Below are 20,348 nucleotides of genomic sequence, written 5' to 3'. Positions count from 1 at the left end.
CGTTGATCATGTGCTTTTTATCTCAGATATGGCCTTATAGTTGAATCCTGAAACGTTCTATATTTTTTTTTTACAAGGTAGTCACCACTTATCAAGGCCCAAAAGCCATTGAAGGATAAGAGATAACTAATGTCAGGTGGTCAATGAGATAACACTGTAATGATCGGTAACAATGGAAATTGTGTAGAAATTGATTATTTAAGAGGGCAGCTCAACAAGAACATTTACGTTGGACTTGAAAACGACCATGTTGGAAAGCAGCCTCGGAGTACACAGTTCCGCAGGCGGGCAGCTCTGTGAAAGAAACTTTGTTCATGGAATTTGAGTTTAGTTTTAAGTATAGACAAAGAGTAGGAGAAATTGTTGACAGTGGTTGTAGCTGGGTGAGTGTTTGTTGTGAATGTTTTGCAGAGGGAATTACAGATTGAAGCTCAGTCAAGAACTTGCATGAAAATAATAATAGAGCAGGGATAAACTCACAAGGTCTTTTCTCTGAGAAAGAGATTGTAAGGAGGAAAACAGGGCGTCACCTACTAAATTTCCTGACTTTTCTTAGATCCTGCTGTAGCCGAAAAGGGATCACTAAGAAAGACTCAGATACAGATATGGTTCAAAAAATGTATTTGTATTTACAACAATCATAATACATAGAGATCGATAGTTGTAGTACTTAAAGCCGAAATAGTATACTCTGAAATCCACAGTATTTATCTCTCTCCTAAAATAAAGGGATGTGACACAAGTGTAGAAGATGGGATGAATGAACCAGCGCCCTTAAAAGAGGAGTACTCTGGCCCTGCAAAATTGAGTGAGTATCCCTGCGAAGGCATTTCAGACAACAAACGATAAACTTGCTCCACCCGAAAGCCTGAAGCAAGGTCTGGGAGGGTGGACCTCCTAGGGCTACCCAGAACATTTACCTCAGTCTGACAGCCAAAAAAGCCACTGAAATGGTCCATTTCTATCAGACTGAATGCCAAGGTCGGAAACTTGACTTGCTTACTACAATATACACCGACAGTGATTCATATATTGTGTATGGATGAGTCCCTACAACATATCCTCCTACTGATCCTGAAGAAAGCTGAAATCTCTTTATTTTCCCTTCTGGTGTGGATTTCAAGAAGAAACAATTATTCTGCAAAAAAAAAAAAAAAAAAAAAAAGAAAAAAGAGAGAATGAAAATATTGTCACTGCCGATATACATACCCCCGACAAACCCGTGTAGCAACAAAATCACACCCCTTCACTGTAGACATTCCAAACAAAACAAATATATATATATATATATATATATATATATATATATATATATATATATATATATATATATATAATTTAAAGGGGGTTAGAACAGTAGTCTAAAGAGCAGAGTGTATTTTAATGTGATAGTAAAATTACTAATTTAATTAAAATACAAGAAAAGAATAGTGCTCGTTGTAATTCAGATATATAATAAGCTTGATAGGCAAATATCCTAGAGCTATTTTAATATTTAGTAACGTGATTGATAATTTAAAATTTAAATTAGAATTAAAAATTAAAAATCTGTTTCATAAGAAGGGACAACAACAAAGTCAATAATTTGTATGATCGTTTCGGAAACGATGTTTTTATTGTGATAGACATTAAGCCACGGACAAAAGGCGAACAATTAAAACATACATTTGCCTCACTTAAAATTTGCTAGGTTTATTTATGGTGTCTTTTGCATATAAAAAAAAACACCCAATACTTTTGCTGATGAGGAGACTTTGTTAAAAAAAAAAACTATATGTCAAAATTATTGTCCGTGACTTAATGTCTATCGCAATAAAAACAGCGTTTCCGAAACGATCGTACAAATTATTGACTTTGTTGTTGTTCCTTCTTATGAAACAGATTTTTAATTTTTAATTCTAATTTGAATAATAAATTATCAATCAGATTACTAAATATATATATATATATATATATATATATATATATATATATATATATGTATATATATATATATATATATATATATATTGGTTTTGTTTGGAATTGTCCAAACAAAATATATATATATTGGTTTTGTTGTTAATATATATATATATATATATATATATATATATATATATATATATATGTATATATATATATATATATATATATATATATATATATATATATATATATATTGGTTTTGTTTTGAATTGTATTTAATAATTATTATAGTAAATAATTACATATGTATATATATATATATATATATATATATATATATATATATATATATATATATATATATACTAGCAAAAGTAACAGTCGTTGACTGGGTTCAAAAACAGCCTACAAAAAATGGACTCTGATTTATTAAAGTATGATAGGTTATGAAAAGGAAGGATTGTAAAGAGATAGCTTCGAATTTGGGGGTATCAAAACCAAAGCAAAATATGATGAAAGTAAAAATAAAATAGATGAACCCCATAATTTATTATACTATACCTGTTCACTCTGAAACACTTATCACAACATTCTGTGGATCTATATTAAAAAACCTTGTTAAACTTTGTGACATATTTCTATTCTATGGAGGTTAGGCGCGAACGAACACCCCATAATTTTATTATACCATATTTCTTCAAACTGAAACATAATTATCAAAGTATACTTACGCAGATAGATATGAAAAATCTTTATTAAAGTGTGTGCCTATTTTAATTCTATAGAGGCCAGGCGCAAACGCAGACCCCACAATTTTATTATACCATCCCTATTTGAGTTAAAACATATTTATCAAAGTATTATTATGTACATCTATATCAAAAACACTTGTAAACGTTTTTTTTTAATTTTTAAATTTTTTATTTCCATACTTTGTGGACCAGGTGTGAATGCAGACCCCACAATTTTAATGAACCACCCTTCTGCCAGATCAAACATACCCGTGTCTCGATACATCTTCTATCATTATATGTAATCAGTTTTTAAAAATAGTCAACCATATAGGAGCCTATTCGTGACCACACACACACACACACACACACACACACACACACACACACACATTCAGCTTTATATTATATATATATATATATATATATATATATATATATATATATATATATATATATATATATATATATATCAATTGTTAGATAGAAGAATCTAAAATACAAAATGTGTTTATACAGAACATGGAATGTACAGAATCTGGAATGTGCTACATTTTTTATAGGATTTTCGAGTTAAATTATTTTTTACAGAATTTCTATTTATTAAATTGTTAGGTAAATTACAGATTGTGCTTATACAGATAACGGAATACTTTATTTCCCTGATAGGATTTTAAAGTTAAATTAATTTTTGCAGTATTTGTGTTTTTTATAAATTTAGAAAAAATACATACTAGGAAGAATTCTTATAAGGAATTCTTATAAGAAATATGTTTTTTTTTTATTAGCAGTTAGGTTTACACAAAATCTTTTTATAGAAAATCTCTTAAAAATAAGTCAAAACTTAAAAAAGTTACCCAGATATGCAGAAGAGTAATTTATCTTACCTTTGGTAATATTTATTTGTTATGGATTTTTTTTTCAACCACTTTTTCGTTTTACCCCTTTTGTTTTTTAAATTGTTAGGTAAAAGTACGATTTATTTGGCAAAGACTCCCATCCCCATTTTAAGAATGACTTTCTAAATAATGACGTTATTATTTTATCAGATTACGTAATGAATGAAGGAAGGCGTGTTAATTTGAAACAACAAAATATAATTTATATAAAACAAACAAAAAAATGAAATAGGATGAGACATTTTTTAATTATCGTTATAAATTTGAATATTAAAATTAGAAATTTAAAGAAGCCATTAACGATATGATATTTCCCCTAACCCCTGCCTCAAAAATGGAAACATCGATCGATTACATGTCTCTTTTGACTACTAACTGACCATGAAGTGAGGACTGATTATAGCTAAATTTATCTAGGAAAGTAATCTCCCACTGTAAAATCTTAAATATTCATTATTTTAAAAAAATTATTTTTTGCGCATATTTTTCAAGGCTGTTAAAACCTAATAGCCCCAAAATAGTAGATTTCGATTTTTTTTTAGGTATGGTAATTAAAATTTATGAATTTTCTTTTTGGGTAAGATTTTTAAGTTAAATTAATTTTTAACAGTAAATTTTTTTCATTAAATATTTTTCCATTAAATTGTTAGATGAAAGTACAGAATAAGTAATTATGCCCCCACCCTACTCGTGTTGAAAATGGACAAAGCATTCTTCTTTTTTCAACATGTTCATTTTTAACGGTATCTTGTGATTAGTAAATTGTTAGGTGAAAGTATAGAATAGTTAATTATGCTCCACCCCCACCCTCTGCATGTAAAAATTGGTTTTAAATAGGAACGATATTATTTTAACATGGTCCGTATTCTGCATCAGTACCTTCTGTTTGTCTATTATTATTTGGATTTAAGTTTTTCTAATTACTTGCCTCCCCACTCGAGCAAATTTAGACACAAGGTTGGTTCTTAATGTGGGAAACATCTAGATCCCCAAAAAGGGGGAGAACTCTGGGTTGGAACAAAAAAAAAAAACATTGCTTGAGTCTATAAGGTTTTCTATGTCATTGACCTAGGACAGAATATATTAGGTGTAACATCAGAGCTTTGTTCCGAGAAAAAAAAAGCCAAGGAAAAATGTATTGGTGAATACAAATAAATTAATTTTAAGCATATATTCATTAATAAAGAATACTTTATATTATATTATTAATATTATAATATTTTTATTATAATATATTATAACATTTTTAATTCCTCTGGGAAACGCCGGGAAACATGGTATGCTAGCTTGATTAAAATAAATCAACTATTATTTAGGAATAAATATAAAACTTGCAAAATCGATCACGAGTAAAATTGTTTTTCTACCAGAGACTTATAGTTACCAAAAATCACTGACTCAGTGTATTATTATTATTATTATTATTATTATTATTATTATTATTATTATTATTATTATTTCTACTAGTTATTATTATTATTCATGTATTTATTTTTTTACGAAGGCTATGGATCACAAAGATTGGGAAAGAAATCGACTTTACTTAATATATAAATATACTCTATATATCCCAGAATGGGTAGAATTAATTCCCAGAACAAAACAGTTTTGGAGAAGTTTATATCCTTGTACAAAGATTAAAATTAACATATAATGCTACTGAACTTTATGTCTAGAATCCTTATTCCAATTTTGATCAAAATCTATTACATGATTTTGATTCCAGAAAATGCCTAAAATGTTAAGTTTAAGTTAAGGGGTCTCATCAAAAATTGAAATTTAGAGTATCTTGCTGGATTTGTATCTAATTCAATGCAAACATGAAATATTGAATTTTAACAGGGATATTATGCCCTCCACAAAACAAAATGAAGTTGTGGAAATATTTATTAATTTATGACTAATTATTAAGATTTCACAAAAATCGTAAATATTTTAACTTTTACATGTTTCACTATCTTTTTACTCTCTTTTCAAAAACTAAATTAAACTCAATATAGCCCACATTTAAATCTCTTATGTTTAGCAGCTGTGTTCCAAAATCTATAATGATCGGCTAATTAGTTTAGGAGTGAATCCTGTATGCAGAAATATACAAGAATATACATTTGATATGCATAGAGATATGTAGTTTTATCTGTATTCTCTATGAGTTTTTATGTATTCTTTCTTAAAAGATTAAAATCAATAAAAGAATATAATTATGTTCATCTCTTTATGGTTTTTATTAGTAAAAAAAACGAGAAGAAAAAAAAAAGCGAAAAATCATGAAAAATCTAATTATTTGATTGATCAAACAAAACTCAAATTATTATTATTTATTTATTTTTTTTTTCTGAGGCTAACAATTGTGTTTTTAAATTGTGTGGGTGTCAATGGCAGTTAGAAATACGTTTACATGTTGTTGTTGAGAAGAGAAGGAGAAGGAGGTAAGGAAGAAAAGAGGTGGGAGGAGTAGTAGTACTAGTTAGGAGGAGGGTCGGGCCTGCATAGATCTCACAAAGATCGCACGTCAGTATTATATGGTCTACATGAAGTCCTCCTTTTCGGTCACAGCTATTCGTTAACCTGTAAAATTGCAGGGTTTCACGCCTGACACGAAAAGCAGCAAGTCTCCACAGTCACATACGAAGTCAGGGAAGGTTTAGCCTAGAACACACAAAAGAATGGCGTAAAAACAACATTCTCACTTTCAACTCCATCGATTTGCAGCTCCGCATCTGGAACATCTTTGCTTGCAACACACAGAGGCAAAGACGACCAGAGGATGACAGATCTTTATGTTGACTCCTTCTAGATTTTCACTAGAGCCCTGTTAACCATGTTGCAAATCTATACTGCTTAGTGCTAAACCTATCTGCCTTGAGTGGCCTGCCAGCCAGGAATCGGAACTCCAGACCGCATAGACTATTAAGTTGCTACTGTCCCAATCATTGGGGGGGGGGGGGCATGCCATTTGTTGTTGGCATGCCAACCTATTGTTTGGCTGCTTTTATGCCAAAATTCTACACATTTTAGATTCATTTGAATTTATAGTGATTAGTGTTACATGGAGCACTTGTTTTTTTAAATGGTTACCCATTTAATACTAGCCAGGCTCAGCATCGCTTAACTTCAGTGATCTCAAGGGAATTGGTGTGTCAATGTGACTATAGCTGTATTTAAAGGCTGTTAAAAATTATGCACCCCATCCACGGGGAAGAGTGAATTTTAAGTAAATGTTAAGTAAGTGATTCTATTGCAAAATGTTCTATTCAATCAATATCATGATTTACAAAATCATTCTCCACACTATAATGAAGAGCAATGTATATTTATTTGTAAATATATATCCATCCTATTACATAAATCTGGTCAATAAAGAGACACCTAAAATCTATTTTCATAATCAGACGTTTTCATTCTTTTTCTTTTCTGTGTGTATGTGTGTGTGTGTGCGTGTGTGTGTGTGGTGTATGCGTTTGTCCAGCTAAAACTTAAAAACTATTAAATAAAAAAACCACAAAGTTAGTATTTTCTTAATCAGCATTGCCCTGGATGAATAATATCTAAAATTTAGAGTTAACTGGGCCAAGTTTCATCAGGAGAAGTCAGTTTTTTAGGCATTTTATGTGTTTATTTGGAAAGAAAATGTTGAATCTTAACTATACGACTCTATTATATCAAGGAGAGTTTTGTATGTATGTGTGTGTGTGTGTGTGTGTGTGTGTGTGTGTGTGTGTGTGTGTGTGTGTGTGTGTGTGTGTGTCTAGTGAGGGTGTGTGCGTGTGTCTAGTGAGGGATGGCTGGGCAGATGAAAAAGAAGGGGTTGGAAAGAAGAGGAAAGACAGAAAAATAGAGAGGCGGATAGAGAAAGAGGGATAGAAGTTTTATTAGAAATATATTACAACACTGTGTGACCCTGCTAGTCCTAAATAAATTTCTACACCTCCCCACTACCTACCAATACTCAAAGGAAAGCAATTGTTTTTTAACCTCTAAATGCTTTTAGCATCCTGATGGAAGAAAATTAAAGAAAGAAAATTTTTAAAAAGCAAAGACAAGGTTGTTATTGAGGGGGGGGGGCGATCATCAGGAATGACTGGCGTTTTTCTGTTTTTCACTTACAAATGTTCAGTCTTATCCTACTGATAAAAATAAAACCCATAAAAATGACTTACAATGGACAGCAAGTACAAAATTAGACAACTTTCGTCACTTATAATAAATAATAAATTCAAAAACTCATCAGTAGAGTTTGTGGACTGACTTCCTCATCTTGGTTGTTATAGTCATAACGTTTCGGCCGTTTTGCCCTCCGGCCTTCATCGGGTGTTTTGTATCGAACTGGGGAACCGTTTGTTAGGAGTCTCGAATCCAACTCTTTATTATTATTACGGGGGTACCGTGTTCGGACTCCAGCTGGGCTCTGGGACATAGTTGCTGATTCTCTGTTTTGAATGTTACTTTTCACTGCCTTCGTTCAGGATTGAACTCAGCACCTTTTGGGTAACTGTAAACGTTGATACAACGTCTAGGACACTCGGCCATATGTCACTAACACGTCTTTTTCTCACTCTCTCTTTGAGTCATGTGACGTTACATCCGTTTCTATTAATTCCCAGTCCAGTAATCCTAACTTTCAATTCAGTAAATTGATTGCAACTGACTTTTCATTCCCTGTTATTCTCAATTAACCACTTTATATACTAACAGTAGGTGAATATTAATTTGAACACTGTTGAAGCATATTTTTTTTCCTTTATTTTTGACAGAGATTGAAAACTAGTTATGATTTCATCAATATGATGTGATTTTTGTATTATTCAACAATTTTATCACCATTAAATATTGGCCAGAATGATCTATTAATACTAGTATATAAAGTGGTTTATTGAGAATAACAGGGAATGAAAAGTCAGTTGCGATCAATTTACTGAATTGAAAGTTAGGATTACTGGACTGGGAATTAATAGAAACGGATGTAACGTCACATGACTCAAAGAGAGAGTGAGAAAAAGATGTGTTAGTTTTTTGTGAACATATAACACATGAATATGAAAAATTGAGACGGGCTGATAGTATGTGTTTTAACCGATCATTAGGTACCTCCAATGCACGCCACAGTTTTAACCCCCCTATATGTAACACGATGTAACTGTGATTTAATTTAGTATTATCATCCTAACTTTTTACCATTTTAAAAGAAGAAACTTCAAATAAACTGCTAATATTTTAAAAAACATTCTTACAGTATACAAAAATAATGAAATGTGAGACAAAAATCGTGTTTTCATTATTGACGCTTTAAAACAACGTTCCTACGTAGTGACGTTTTTGAAGCTATAGACATACCCATGTTTTAAAAACTGAGCAAAAATCAAATAATTGTCATATTTTCCTGAAATTTTCGATATTTATCCATTATTAAATAAACTTACATAATAAAAGTAGGTTTTATTAAATATATTAGAGGGATTTTTTGTTTTGTTTTGGTGTTCTAATCCCCTATATTTCATGTTACGAAAACTAAACAAAATAAATGTAGGTCGATAAAAATTTCAACATTTTTTAAAGCTGAAAAGATCAAATAATGAAAAAATAGTTATATATATATATATATATATATATATATATATATATATATATATATATATATATATATATATATATATATATATAAATTCCGTTATTTTTTCACTTACCTTAACGTTGTAAATAAAATTAGACATAAAATCAATGTTATTATGTTAAAAAAAGAAAAAATTTTCTTGATAATTTTTTTTCTCGGTAATACAATTATTTGAACTACAACAAAAAAACAGAATTCTAAAAAATAATTATTTTTAAAAAGCTTTAAATGATATCAAATTCAAATATTACGTGATATGAAGTTTAAACAAAGATTTTTTTATAACAGGTTTCCTATAATAAAAAAATATGTTCATATATTTTAATATATAACTCTTGAGATAATAAAAATGGCAAATCCCAAATCAGCCCCAAAAAATTCGTTTGATTTTATGATTTAAATTGATAGAGGATGATCTGTATTTTTTGCACCTTTTTTTAAAAAAAAATATGGAGGCCTGTAAGCAACATTATCTTTAAATACATAAGTGTCAACAAAAGACGTTAAAATTAATTTTATTTTATTATCTCTGGTTTGTGTAGTTCGTTAATAAAAATCTATTTGTTTTACAAAAGGTAAATCTTATATTGTTTTTTTATCCATAGCAAAAAAAAAGTTGCTTCCATTAACAATTATAACGCGAATGCCCATCCATAAAAATTGACATAAACACACGAAATGATGACGTTGCTATTAATGTGTACACTGCTGACGTTTTCCACAACGTCGTTGAGATACCTACTGATTATTAAGCTCTATCAGTCTCATCTGCCACATTCATCAGTAATTAGAAACGAAGATCAAGTCGAACAAGCCTCCTTTGCCTTCCATCAACTTTGTCTTGACTTAGTACTTTTGAAAGTATAAATAAGAAGCTTTGATTTTGACCGAGTCCTCCGTCTGGAAGGATCACACGAACAAACAGCTAACAAAGTATGGATAAATAATTGCAAATTTTCATTTTTTGGTAATAAGTTGCTTTAAGCATGTATGGTGGAAACGTAACAATAACAATAAAAGAACCTTTCTTTTAGTTTTCAACGACCACAAACAAGACACAAGGAGGGGACACTCTGGCCGGGTACAAATATAGTTAAGAAGAGAGCTTTCATTTTAGTTTATGCTTTAGTTTAGTTTAGTTAAGTTTATAAAGGAAGAGGTATCTTATATCATTTTTTTTTTTTTACTTGCCTCCCCACGAGGGCAGAATTAGACACAAAGTCGGTTTTTAATGTGGGAGGGGGGAAGCCAGCTCCCCAAAAAGGGGCACTCTAGTTTGTAACAAAAATAAAAAAAAATATATCAGTCATGAAGGATTTCTCCTCCATTAACCGAAACCAAAAATGTGTTGTGCAACGTCAGAACAGATGCTACACTTTGAAACCAGGAAACGTCAGGATTGATTAGCAGACACTTACCATTATGCGGAGTGGGCCGGTATAATTTTATCAATGTAAATAAATAATAATTATTATTATTTTAACTACACCTACATAGAAATGGATCGATTATAAACGAGAGTATAAACTATGATTCAACAAATATTTCATGTCATAATTACTTGACAAATAATTGAGTCATGCATCCATGAAGACACATTTTTAAAACAATGGCCGTTAGCCAAAAAAAAAACCCCAAAAAAACAACAGTGGTCATGTGACGTGTTTCATGTGACAAGTTATTACAGTCACTGCAAGACAATAATAGTAATTGTTAAATACCTCTAAACCTAACCCTAACTCAAACCTCACTATAGTACTTACTAGTTGACAGATGCATTTATCCCAGGGTACCATTTATTGGCCTAATGCATATTGTCAGAGACTATGGGATGAGATATAACGAATCTATTGCGTTTACTTTTCTTTTAATACTCTAGAGAAGGTTACAGGAATAATAATGTGTTCAAATAAAAAAAAAACATTCACCAATGAAAACAACGTAACAACTCAGAAACAATGAAGTATTTTTTTTTTTTTTTTTTTACATAGGATTCACGACTTATCAAGGCCCAGAGGCCACTCGAAGATAAGGGTTAAAGAGTATACAATAGTCAATGGGACAATATCGTAGTAATCGTTAGTTGTGGAAATTTGGTAAATTGGATTACTTAAGGGGAACGCCTCATCAAGAACTTGTTTACGTTGGACTTGAAGATGACGATATTGTAGTCAGCTGGAAAGCAGGAAAACGGAAGACAGTTCCACAGGTGTGCAGTTCTAAGAAAAAAAACTTTGTTCATGGAATCTACATTTCGGTTTTGGGCACAGATAAAGAGTAGGGGAAATTATTGATAGTGTTTTCAGCTAAACGAGTGTTTCTCATGAAAGTTTGGCAAGGTGAGACCATAGATTGGAGCTCAGACGAGCACTTGCCATGAAAACAACGATAAAGCAACGTCTCTTCAAGTATACAAAAAAAAATTACTCTTTGAAAATCTGACTAGACTCACTTTGTTTACAGCAGAGTGTGTACAACAAAATCTGTAAAGGAGAGGAATGTCTTACATACCCTGTAGGGTTGATGCGAGCATACGCATATTGCTAAGTTTTGTTAGTCAAAGGCCAGACCAGATAAAAGATAGAAATAGTCTTTTGAGTTATGTTAATCACAGGCTAGAACTGGTGGAAAAGAGAGAGTGAGTCTTCTGAGGTGTGTGCTTTTCAAAGGGCAAATCTGGAAGAAAGAGACTGAATTTCTTGCGCAGCGCTTTTTGTAACACAAATCCGTCTACTAACATGAAAATAGGAAATAATTTGGGTCTTTAAAAAAAAAATTTTTTTATTCAATTTTCACCCCAAACAAGGCACAGTGCCACTTTGAAGTAGAGGGCTACTATCGGGGACAAGTTGCAGGGGTATTATGAAGAGAGATGAGTAGCAAAAGTACATTTGAACTTCTGCATGTCAGTACAGTTGGGAAGCAGAATCCCCGAAGGGAGTTCCAAAGTCTAGCAGTTCTGGGGAAGAAACTATTGGAGTAGAAGGCCTTCTTACACCTAGGGATCTCTACTGTGAAGGGGTGGGATTTAGCTGCTTGTCGGGTTTGTCGAGGGTATTTACGTTGAGGGGGTACCAGTGCTTGTAGTTTGTCAGAGCATTCACCATTAAAGTACTCGTAGAACAGGCAGAGGGATGCAACATTTTGTCGATGGGACAGAGGCTAAAGCCTAGATGACAGTTCAGGACCTATCAGGTTGGCGACTCTCTTTTGAACGTTGTCCAGGAGTGAGAGACAAGTACTAGATGCACCAGCCCAAATGTGACAACAGTACTTCATACATAGGCGAATGGTGGCCTTATAGAGGTACAAGATACTTTCAGGCGTAAGTAGTTTTCTAGCATGGTAGAGAGAGCCCACCTTTCTCGTAGCAGCCTTGGCAATGTTCTCAATGTATCTATTCCAGTTCATGTTCCCTGTAAATGTTAGGCTGAGGAGTTTAAAAGAAGTACTTTCGAGTAATGTGTTCTTGGCCATTCCTATTGGCGGTAGAGAAGGTTTCTTGTAATTAATGAAAGAAAAAAAGCTTAGTCTTGGCAGCATTGAATGTGACCATCCATTTTTGTCCCCATCCCACTACAGATTTGAGGTCATCCTCTAGTGTTTCAGCCATTTCCTTAGATATGTGTTCATTTTTTCCCCTCATGCTTGTTATAGATGGTGGTGTCATTAGTAAATATACCCATCGCTGAAACAATTTTATCAGGAAGGTCATTTATGAATATCAGGAATAATAAAGGCCCAAGAAGTAATTGAAATTAAACTGAAATGCAGTCTGGTGAATATCTGTGTAAATATGTAAAAACAAGGTAATTAATGCTTGAGAGAGGCAGGTTTAAATAACAACTTATGATTATTTAATCGTATGTAATGAATCGTCAACAATTTACATAATAACAAAGTGCCACATATGCTACATTTATCTTTAGAGAAATATCTCAGTAGATATCTCACTGCTGATGCACTCCTCAATCTGTATAAGAGTCAGGTACGCCCTAAAATAGAGTACTCTTGCCTCATTTGAACAGGGGCTGCTTGGCGCACTCTATCTTGCCTTGATAGAATTCAAAACCGGCTTCGAAACCTAGTAGGTGATGCCCTTTTCTCTTCTCTGCAACCTCTTTCCCACAGAAGAGACGTTGCGAGCCTGTTTCTGTTCTATCGTTATTTTCATGACAAGTGCTCGACTGAACTCCAATCTATACCTCTCCCTTGCCAAACTTTCACAAAAACCGCTCGACTATCTACAACCACTATATACGATTTCCCTCACTCTATCTGTGCCTAAATCTAAACGCAGATTCCATGAACAAAATTTCTTTCCCAGAACTGTCCCCGTGTGAAAAATTGTTCCGCTGGCCTGCTTCCTGGTTGAATACAACATGGTAACCTTCAAAGCTAATGTAAACAAGTTCTTGTTGATCCGTCCCCATAAATAATCAAACTCTACTACTAAATTTACACCATTAACGATTACTACACTTCCACCTTATATTCATTAACCCTTATCCTCGAGTGGCCTTTGAATCTTGATAAGTGATGATTCCCAAATTAAAAAAAAATGTATCATGGTAAAAAAAAGAACCTGCATTTTGATTTTTGCAGGTTAAAAAAAAAGGAGTTTCAAAGAGTGCCAAGATAGGGTTTTTCACTTAATCTATGACATTATCTTGTCGGATTTTAGAATTCAAGCCTGAATAGCATCATATCTTACATATGTATTGTATTGCTATGGTCATAGTAGGCGCTTGACTGATCTCCAATCTCTGGTCCCATATGTAAAATATTCATAGTAAGAACTCGTCTAGCTACAACCACAGTAAACGACTTTTCTTTTTTTTTCTGACTCTGTACCAAAAAAACAAACGGAACTTTTCTGAATATAGCTTGTTTCCTGGAATATCCCATCCGCAGAAAAAGATACCACAAGTCTGATTCCCAACTGTTTACAGCATGATTGCCTCCAAGTCTAATGTAAACAAATACTTATTGAGTTTCTCTCTTAGATAATTAATTCTTCTTATAACCTGCTCATTCCACCCATTGTTGATGGGAATCCTTATCCAACTATCGATCGTTTTGACCTTTATCCTCGAGTGGCCGCAGGCTTTGACAGGCGGTTAATCGTCAATAAAAAGAAACAACAAATAAAACATATTGATTTATGATTTTTCTTAAAATTTAGTCTTGTTTTCCCATTTCCAACAATTCCAAAATGTATTTGGTTTCAGTTCGTTTAACAATCTGATTAGGAAGCTTGTAACAATATCAAAAATTTTAAAATAATCAAAATATGTCATGAGCGATGTTTCTGGAAAAGGGGGGGGGGAAAGAATTGTTGTTTTCTGGGTCGAGATCTGTCAAACTAACATTTATCGTTGGCTAGTTTGCTGTCTTGAAGTGATATTTTATTTTTTATTATATTTAGCTCTTTATATCAAGTGGCTTCATGCCATGCTTGGAGCGGTTTCCATAAAAAAGATAATACGCATTGTTTACATCTAAATTCCTGTGTTTTTCTTGCTATCATACGCGTTTTATGATTCACATCATCCGAGTTGTTTTTAGTTGTTGTTTATTGCATTGAGCTCGGCAGACATACACACACACACACATGCACACACGCGCGCACACACACACATACACACACACACATGCACATACGCACACACGCGCATGCGCATGCGCACACAGAGGCGGGTGCAGGTTGAAAAATTCATCTCAATTTCAGATGAGTATGAATCGCCTACATGCGTGGGTCAGGTGATCCATCATCATACTGAACATCATTTTAACTATGGAAACATTAAGGGATCATTTAGTTATCTACAATGATCTTTTGGCCAAGATCAAAAGTTTTTTTTTTTTTTTTTTTCCCCGCCCTCGACACAAATGAATTATCGTATCATCATTGTTATCTTTTTTGTTTTTACACGGAAATAAAAAATGTTTTAAACAATGGGTGCCAAGTAGGACGTCCCCAAGTACGAAAGGGCGAATGCGGTCTTATGGTGAAAGAAGATTCTAGCTAAGAGAAACTTTTGTTTAATTCTAGAGTGACAAGGATGACCAACGACCCCCATCTCCCCCCCCTTTTGAGTTGGCCTTGTGCCTAAGTTTTTTGTTCATGTTCTGTTTTTGCCCGAATAAAAGATTTAATATCTCAAAGTGTAGTATCTGTTCTTCAGATGCACTTCCATTTCTTGTTCGCTTTCGGTGGCGGAGCTGTCCCTCACGACTGAGACAATTTTTATTTTTGTACCTTTTCTCCACGTTAAAAACCGACTCTGGTGTCTAACTCTTTTCCGCGGGGAGGCATTATAAATAGGTACGATGATACCAGTAGAGGATGCGTTCTGGATTATCAATTCGACAGTAGGTGGGTGGGCTGTTGTGGCATCTTCTAATTCGGCTCTGTCAAGCTGAGATATTCGTCGTGGATTATCATTCTCCCAGATTTATTTTCTCTCTTTGCAAGGAGGTTGGTCTATACTTAATCACTAAGGTTGTGACAACAGCATATTCTTTTCATTGTTTTGACTCTCGAGTATATATCCGTTAATATCTCGAATATATATCCGTTAATATCTTATATGTTTTTATATAGACGGACGTGGTTCTCGGTTGATTAAGTGTATCTAACTTTTTTTTTTTTACATGGAGGTCACCACTCATCAAGGCCCGGAAGCCACTCGGGGATAAGGGTTATTGCCTGTACAGTAATCAATGGGATAGTATCGTAGTAATCGTTAGTACTGGAGATTTGATAGTGTTTTACTTAAGGGGCGGTTCATCAGGAATTTGTTTATGTTGGACTTGAAGACATTCAACTTGTAGTTAGGTGTGAAACAGGCAAACGGAACAGAGTTCCACAGGCGTACACTTCTAAGAAAGAAGCTTTGTTCATGGAATCTACGTTTTGATTTAGGCACAGATAAAGAGTGGGGAAAATTAATGACTGTGGTTTCAGCTAGATGAGTGTTTATCTTGAAAGAGTGGTGAGGGGAGACCAGAGATTGGAGCTCAGACGAGCACTTGCCATGGAAATAACGATAAAACAAAGACAGGCTCGCAACGTCTCTTCTGTGGGAGAGAGGTTGTGATGTCGGATATATACTCGAGAGTCAAAAGAATATTCTGTTGTCACAGCCCTAGTAATCACCTGAATTGACCCTACCAGGGAATGCCAATAGAGCTGTTCATGGATTTTTTGCAGGGCCAGAGTGTACTACATAATGTGTGCTGGCCTATCAACCCCACCTTCCAGCCTTCTATCATATCTTCTCTCCGTGGGAGAGAAGTAAATACATTATTAAGTGCTATAAGCGTATTCGCCACATGTTATGGGTCATGTGATTCTGACATACCTAAACACATGATTGCTGAAGACGTAAATGCTAGGAAAATATCAAATATTCGAAGATTTTTAGTATTTTTTTAATTTTTAATTTGAGTTGTATTTTTAAGAACATGCGTTGAAAGATTTAATTTATGTCATGTTACGGAAATGTTTTTGAATTGGAAATATTGTTTATGTCCACGTGTCAATCAATTTCGTGTGTTCTCTAGAAAGGTCAGCACGTGACATCGGATCGTAATTTTGACCTGTTGACAAAAAAAAGAAAAGAAAAAAGAACGAAACAAAAACGAAACAATTTTAATGATTGCAAATATCAATTTGCTTTATTTAATGCTTATTCTATACGACAAAAAAAAAAAAAAAAAAAAAAAGATTAAAGAAAAAATCCAGCAATGTCTTAAAAGTCTAAGGAAATACTTATCGCAGAGTTCTTTTTTTTTTTTTTTTTAATTTATTTTACTTGTGAAACCCTGGGAGCTTTTTTTTTTTTTCTTTTTAAAAATAAAAAAAATTATCTTATAGAAAAGTCACTTTGTGTATGTATGTGTGAGTTCCTCCCTCATATGTTCCGAAACGGCTAAGCCTATCTTTTGCGAATTTCCCACAAAAGTAATTTATGTATCTGGCAGTGTTCTTAGATATGTTTTGTACAGAAATTCATCCGATAAGTATCGAAAATTGAAAAAATCCGATCTTAAAAATAGTCTTTCTTCTCTTATAGATAAAAGACAAAAAAATTTACAGAAGAAAAGATTTATTGTCATCTAGCTATAGCTCAGTGGTACACCATTGGCCTGCAGATCGGATGAACTCGTGTTCGAAACCAAGATGTACCTCACAATTACATTTTATTTTTGTTCTTATTAATGAGTTCAATGTGTATATCTGCAAAAGTGAAAGTGTCTGTCTGTCTTTGTGTCTGCCTGTGTGTCTGTGTACATTTCCCTACACAATATCTCTGTCAATTTTCAGTCTACAGACTTGATATACAGGGTACTGAGATTTGGGAAAATCTTTGTAATCGGTTTTCGGTCAGAAATTTGGCTGTTACAGGGTCAAAACTCAACGATTTGACCTTTGAGAACTCTACAAAACTCCTCCGCCAATTTTGGGTCTAAGCACTTGAAATTTTAGATATAGGTTCCTTCGACATGGATATAACTTAATAACTTGATTTGAGCCCAAAACAATAAATGTTAAGAGGTCATAATAGGGGTCAAATTAAAAAAAAAAAAAAATTGACCGCTGCGCTCTCTACCAAATTACTCAGATAATTTCTGGTCTAAACATTTGAAATTTTACATAAAGGGTATTCAGAGATAGGGCAAGCTTTTTAATCGGTTTGGGTCGAAAATTTGAGCTACTAATATATAAATGTATGTATGTATGTTTGCATGTCTGCCTAAAACTTTTGACAGAAGCGACGGATTTTCACAAGATCAGTATCGTTTTCAAGCTCGACCTTTCAGACGATGAATATCGAAAAATTCGTTAAAAACATTAATTTCTTCACCCTAAACTGGGCACTTTTATAGAGGGAGTTAATTTAAACCTACGTCACTTCCGGTTTGGCGGTGGTCGTAACAGAAAAGATGTCACGTTTTTTCCTCCTTCGCGGTACGGGTTCGAGCCTGCCTTCCTACTACCACTTTTTTTTTTTTTTTGCTCAACATACACCTCCAAGCACCCGGGCAACGCCGGCCTGAAATGTTAGTATAGTTTAAGATAAAAGAAGAGGCACCATTTAAAATCGCTGCAAATCATTTCTTTGTTTGCATATCTTTAAACTAAACATTAATCAGAAGTGACTTTTCCAAGACATTCACTGTCAAGCCCAAATATCAGCTGACGTGATATTGTAATCAGATACAGACAGAATTTGATAAACGACATTATCATTATTTTTTTAAATCGTTTTGTGAATTAGTCTACCGGGCAAATTATTCCCCATGATATATAATAACCAATAGACGATTACTGCTATAATAATACATACGCAATCTGCATTAATTAAAATATCATGTTTAAGCGTATTGTATGACCGGGCAATGCCGGGCGTCCATCTAGTACATAACATAAAATGCAAATACGAATCTTGAAATTTTAATAACCATGCGTACATCTCCAAAACCAAAGATGTTTCTAAATTTTTGCGATGATGTATATTATTTGGATTATTCAGACCACGTTTCGATTGATGTAACTTCCGATCTTCACTCTCTATTCTGGTGATGCTTATCGCCCATCTTTATCGAATCAGTTGAAATATGCAGCTAACGTAGAAGTTGACTCGGGTTCAGTTGTATATAGAAGGGGAGAGGTACGAAATGGATCGTTTCGTTTGAGCCTGTTACGAGTCAGCTCGTGTCTTTTAATCGGAGGCATGTCTTGATTCTTCTTGAGGTTCTCATCGATTGCTCTGTTCTTCAGAAGAAATCGACTCTGAAACCTTTTTTTTTTCTTTTTTACATAGGCATCACCACTTATCAAGGCCCAGAGGCCACTGTAGGATAAGGGTTAAAAAGTGTACAGTAGTAAAATTGGGACAATATAGTAATCGTTAGTAATGGAAATTCGGTGAATTTGTTAAGTGAATCGGCTCATAAAAATTTGTTTACGTTGGACTTGAAGCCAATTATATTGTAGTCAGTTGGAAAGCAGGAAAACGGAAGACAGTTCTACAGGCATGCGGTTCTAAGAAAGAAGCTTTTTTCATGGAATCTACGTTTAGGTTTAGGCACAGATAAAGAGTAGAGGGAATTATTGATAGTGTTTTCAGCTAGACGAGTGTTTTGTGAAAGTTTGGCAATGGGCGACAACAGATTGGAGCTCAGTCGAGCACTTGCTATGAAAATAACGATAAAGCAGAGACAAACTCGCAACATCTCTTCTGTGAGAAAGAGGTTGCAGGGAAAAGAAAAGGAACTTCTCAGTTTTTCTTTCTCATCAAATCTTTCTTGGAGTTTATATATTAGCTCCATTGCTCTTTTTGCTTCTCGTAAAGTAGGTTCTTTGTATCATTCTAAACACTTTCTCACACCTTACGCTCTTCTCTATCTCTACTAATCTACTATCAGACCATGTATGATGTATTGCTGTCATATTTGGGCTGGTGAATCTCTATCCCATTTGAAGGTTGTTTATACAGTGCAGAAACGTATCTGTATTTTGATTTGCCCCATCCTTTCTTTTTCTCTGTAATCTCTCTCACACGTGATATTGTAAGTCTCAGTTTTTTCTATAAATACTATTATGGCACGTGTTCTTCAGAATTTCCTGATGTACTTCCTCTTTCTTTTGTTCCAGACTGTCTAACTCGTTGATCAATTTTAATCAGTTTCCATCAATTTACTGTTTTCATTTCTCATTGTAACACGGCTACCTATTCCAGTAGCTTCTTTCCAAGAACTGCAAACTTATGGAACTCTCTTCCTGCTGACTGTTCCCCCCCTACCTATAACCTTGGTCTTTTCAATTCTAGAGTCAATAGGCATCTTCTGTCTTTGTAATAATCATTAAAAAGGATTACATAGTGGGAGGTGAGGAAGACATCACACTGGTGAAGCGAACAATGATTCCCACCTTGCATTAACGTAAATGTTTTTCCATAAACATAATTGAATTATCACAAATGAAATTAGTATGTGTCAGTATAGTGTGATACGCTTTTCCGGCTACTAGCAGAGTTGTTGGCTTCGTGGTAGGGTATCAGACATCAGCCATTGGGGGCGCCTGGTTTTGAACCTTGCTATGTTTAGTCCCACTAATTACACTCTCATTGTAACACGGTTACCTATTCAATTGACTTCTTTCCAAGAACTGCAAACTTATGGAATTCT

Source organism: Euprymna scolopes, chromosome 14, assembly GCF_053919585.1.
Source record: "Euprymna scolopes isolate OS-2025 chromosome 14, ASM5391958v1, whole genome shotgun sequence".
Lineage (NCBI taxonomy): Eukaryota > Metazoa > Mollusca > Cephalopoda > Sepiida > Sepiolidae > Euprymna > Euprymna scolopes.
Note: the sequence above shows the minus strand (reverse complement) of the source record.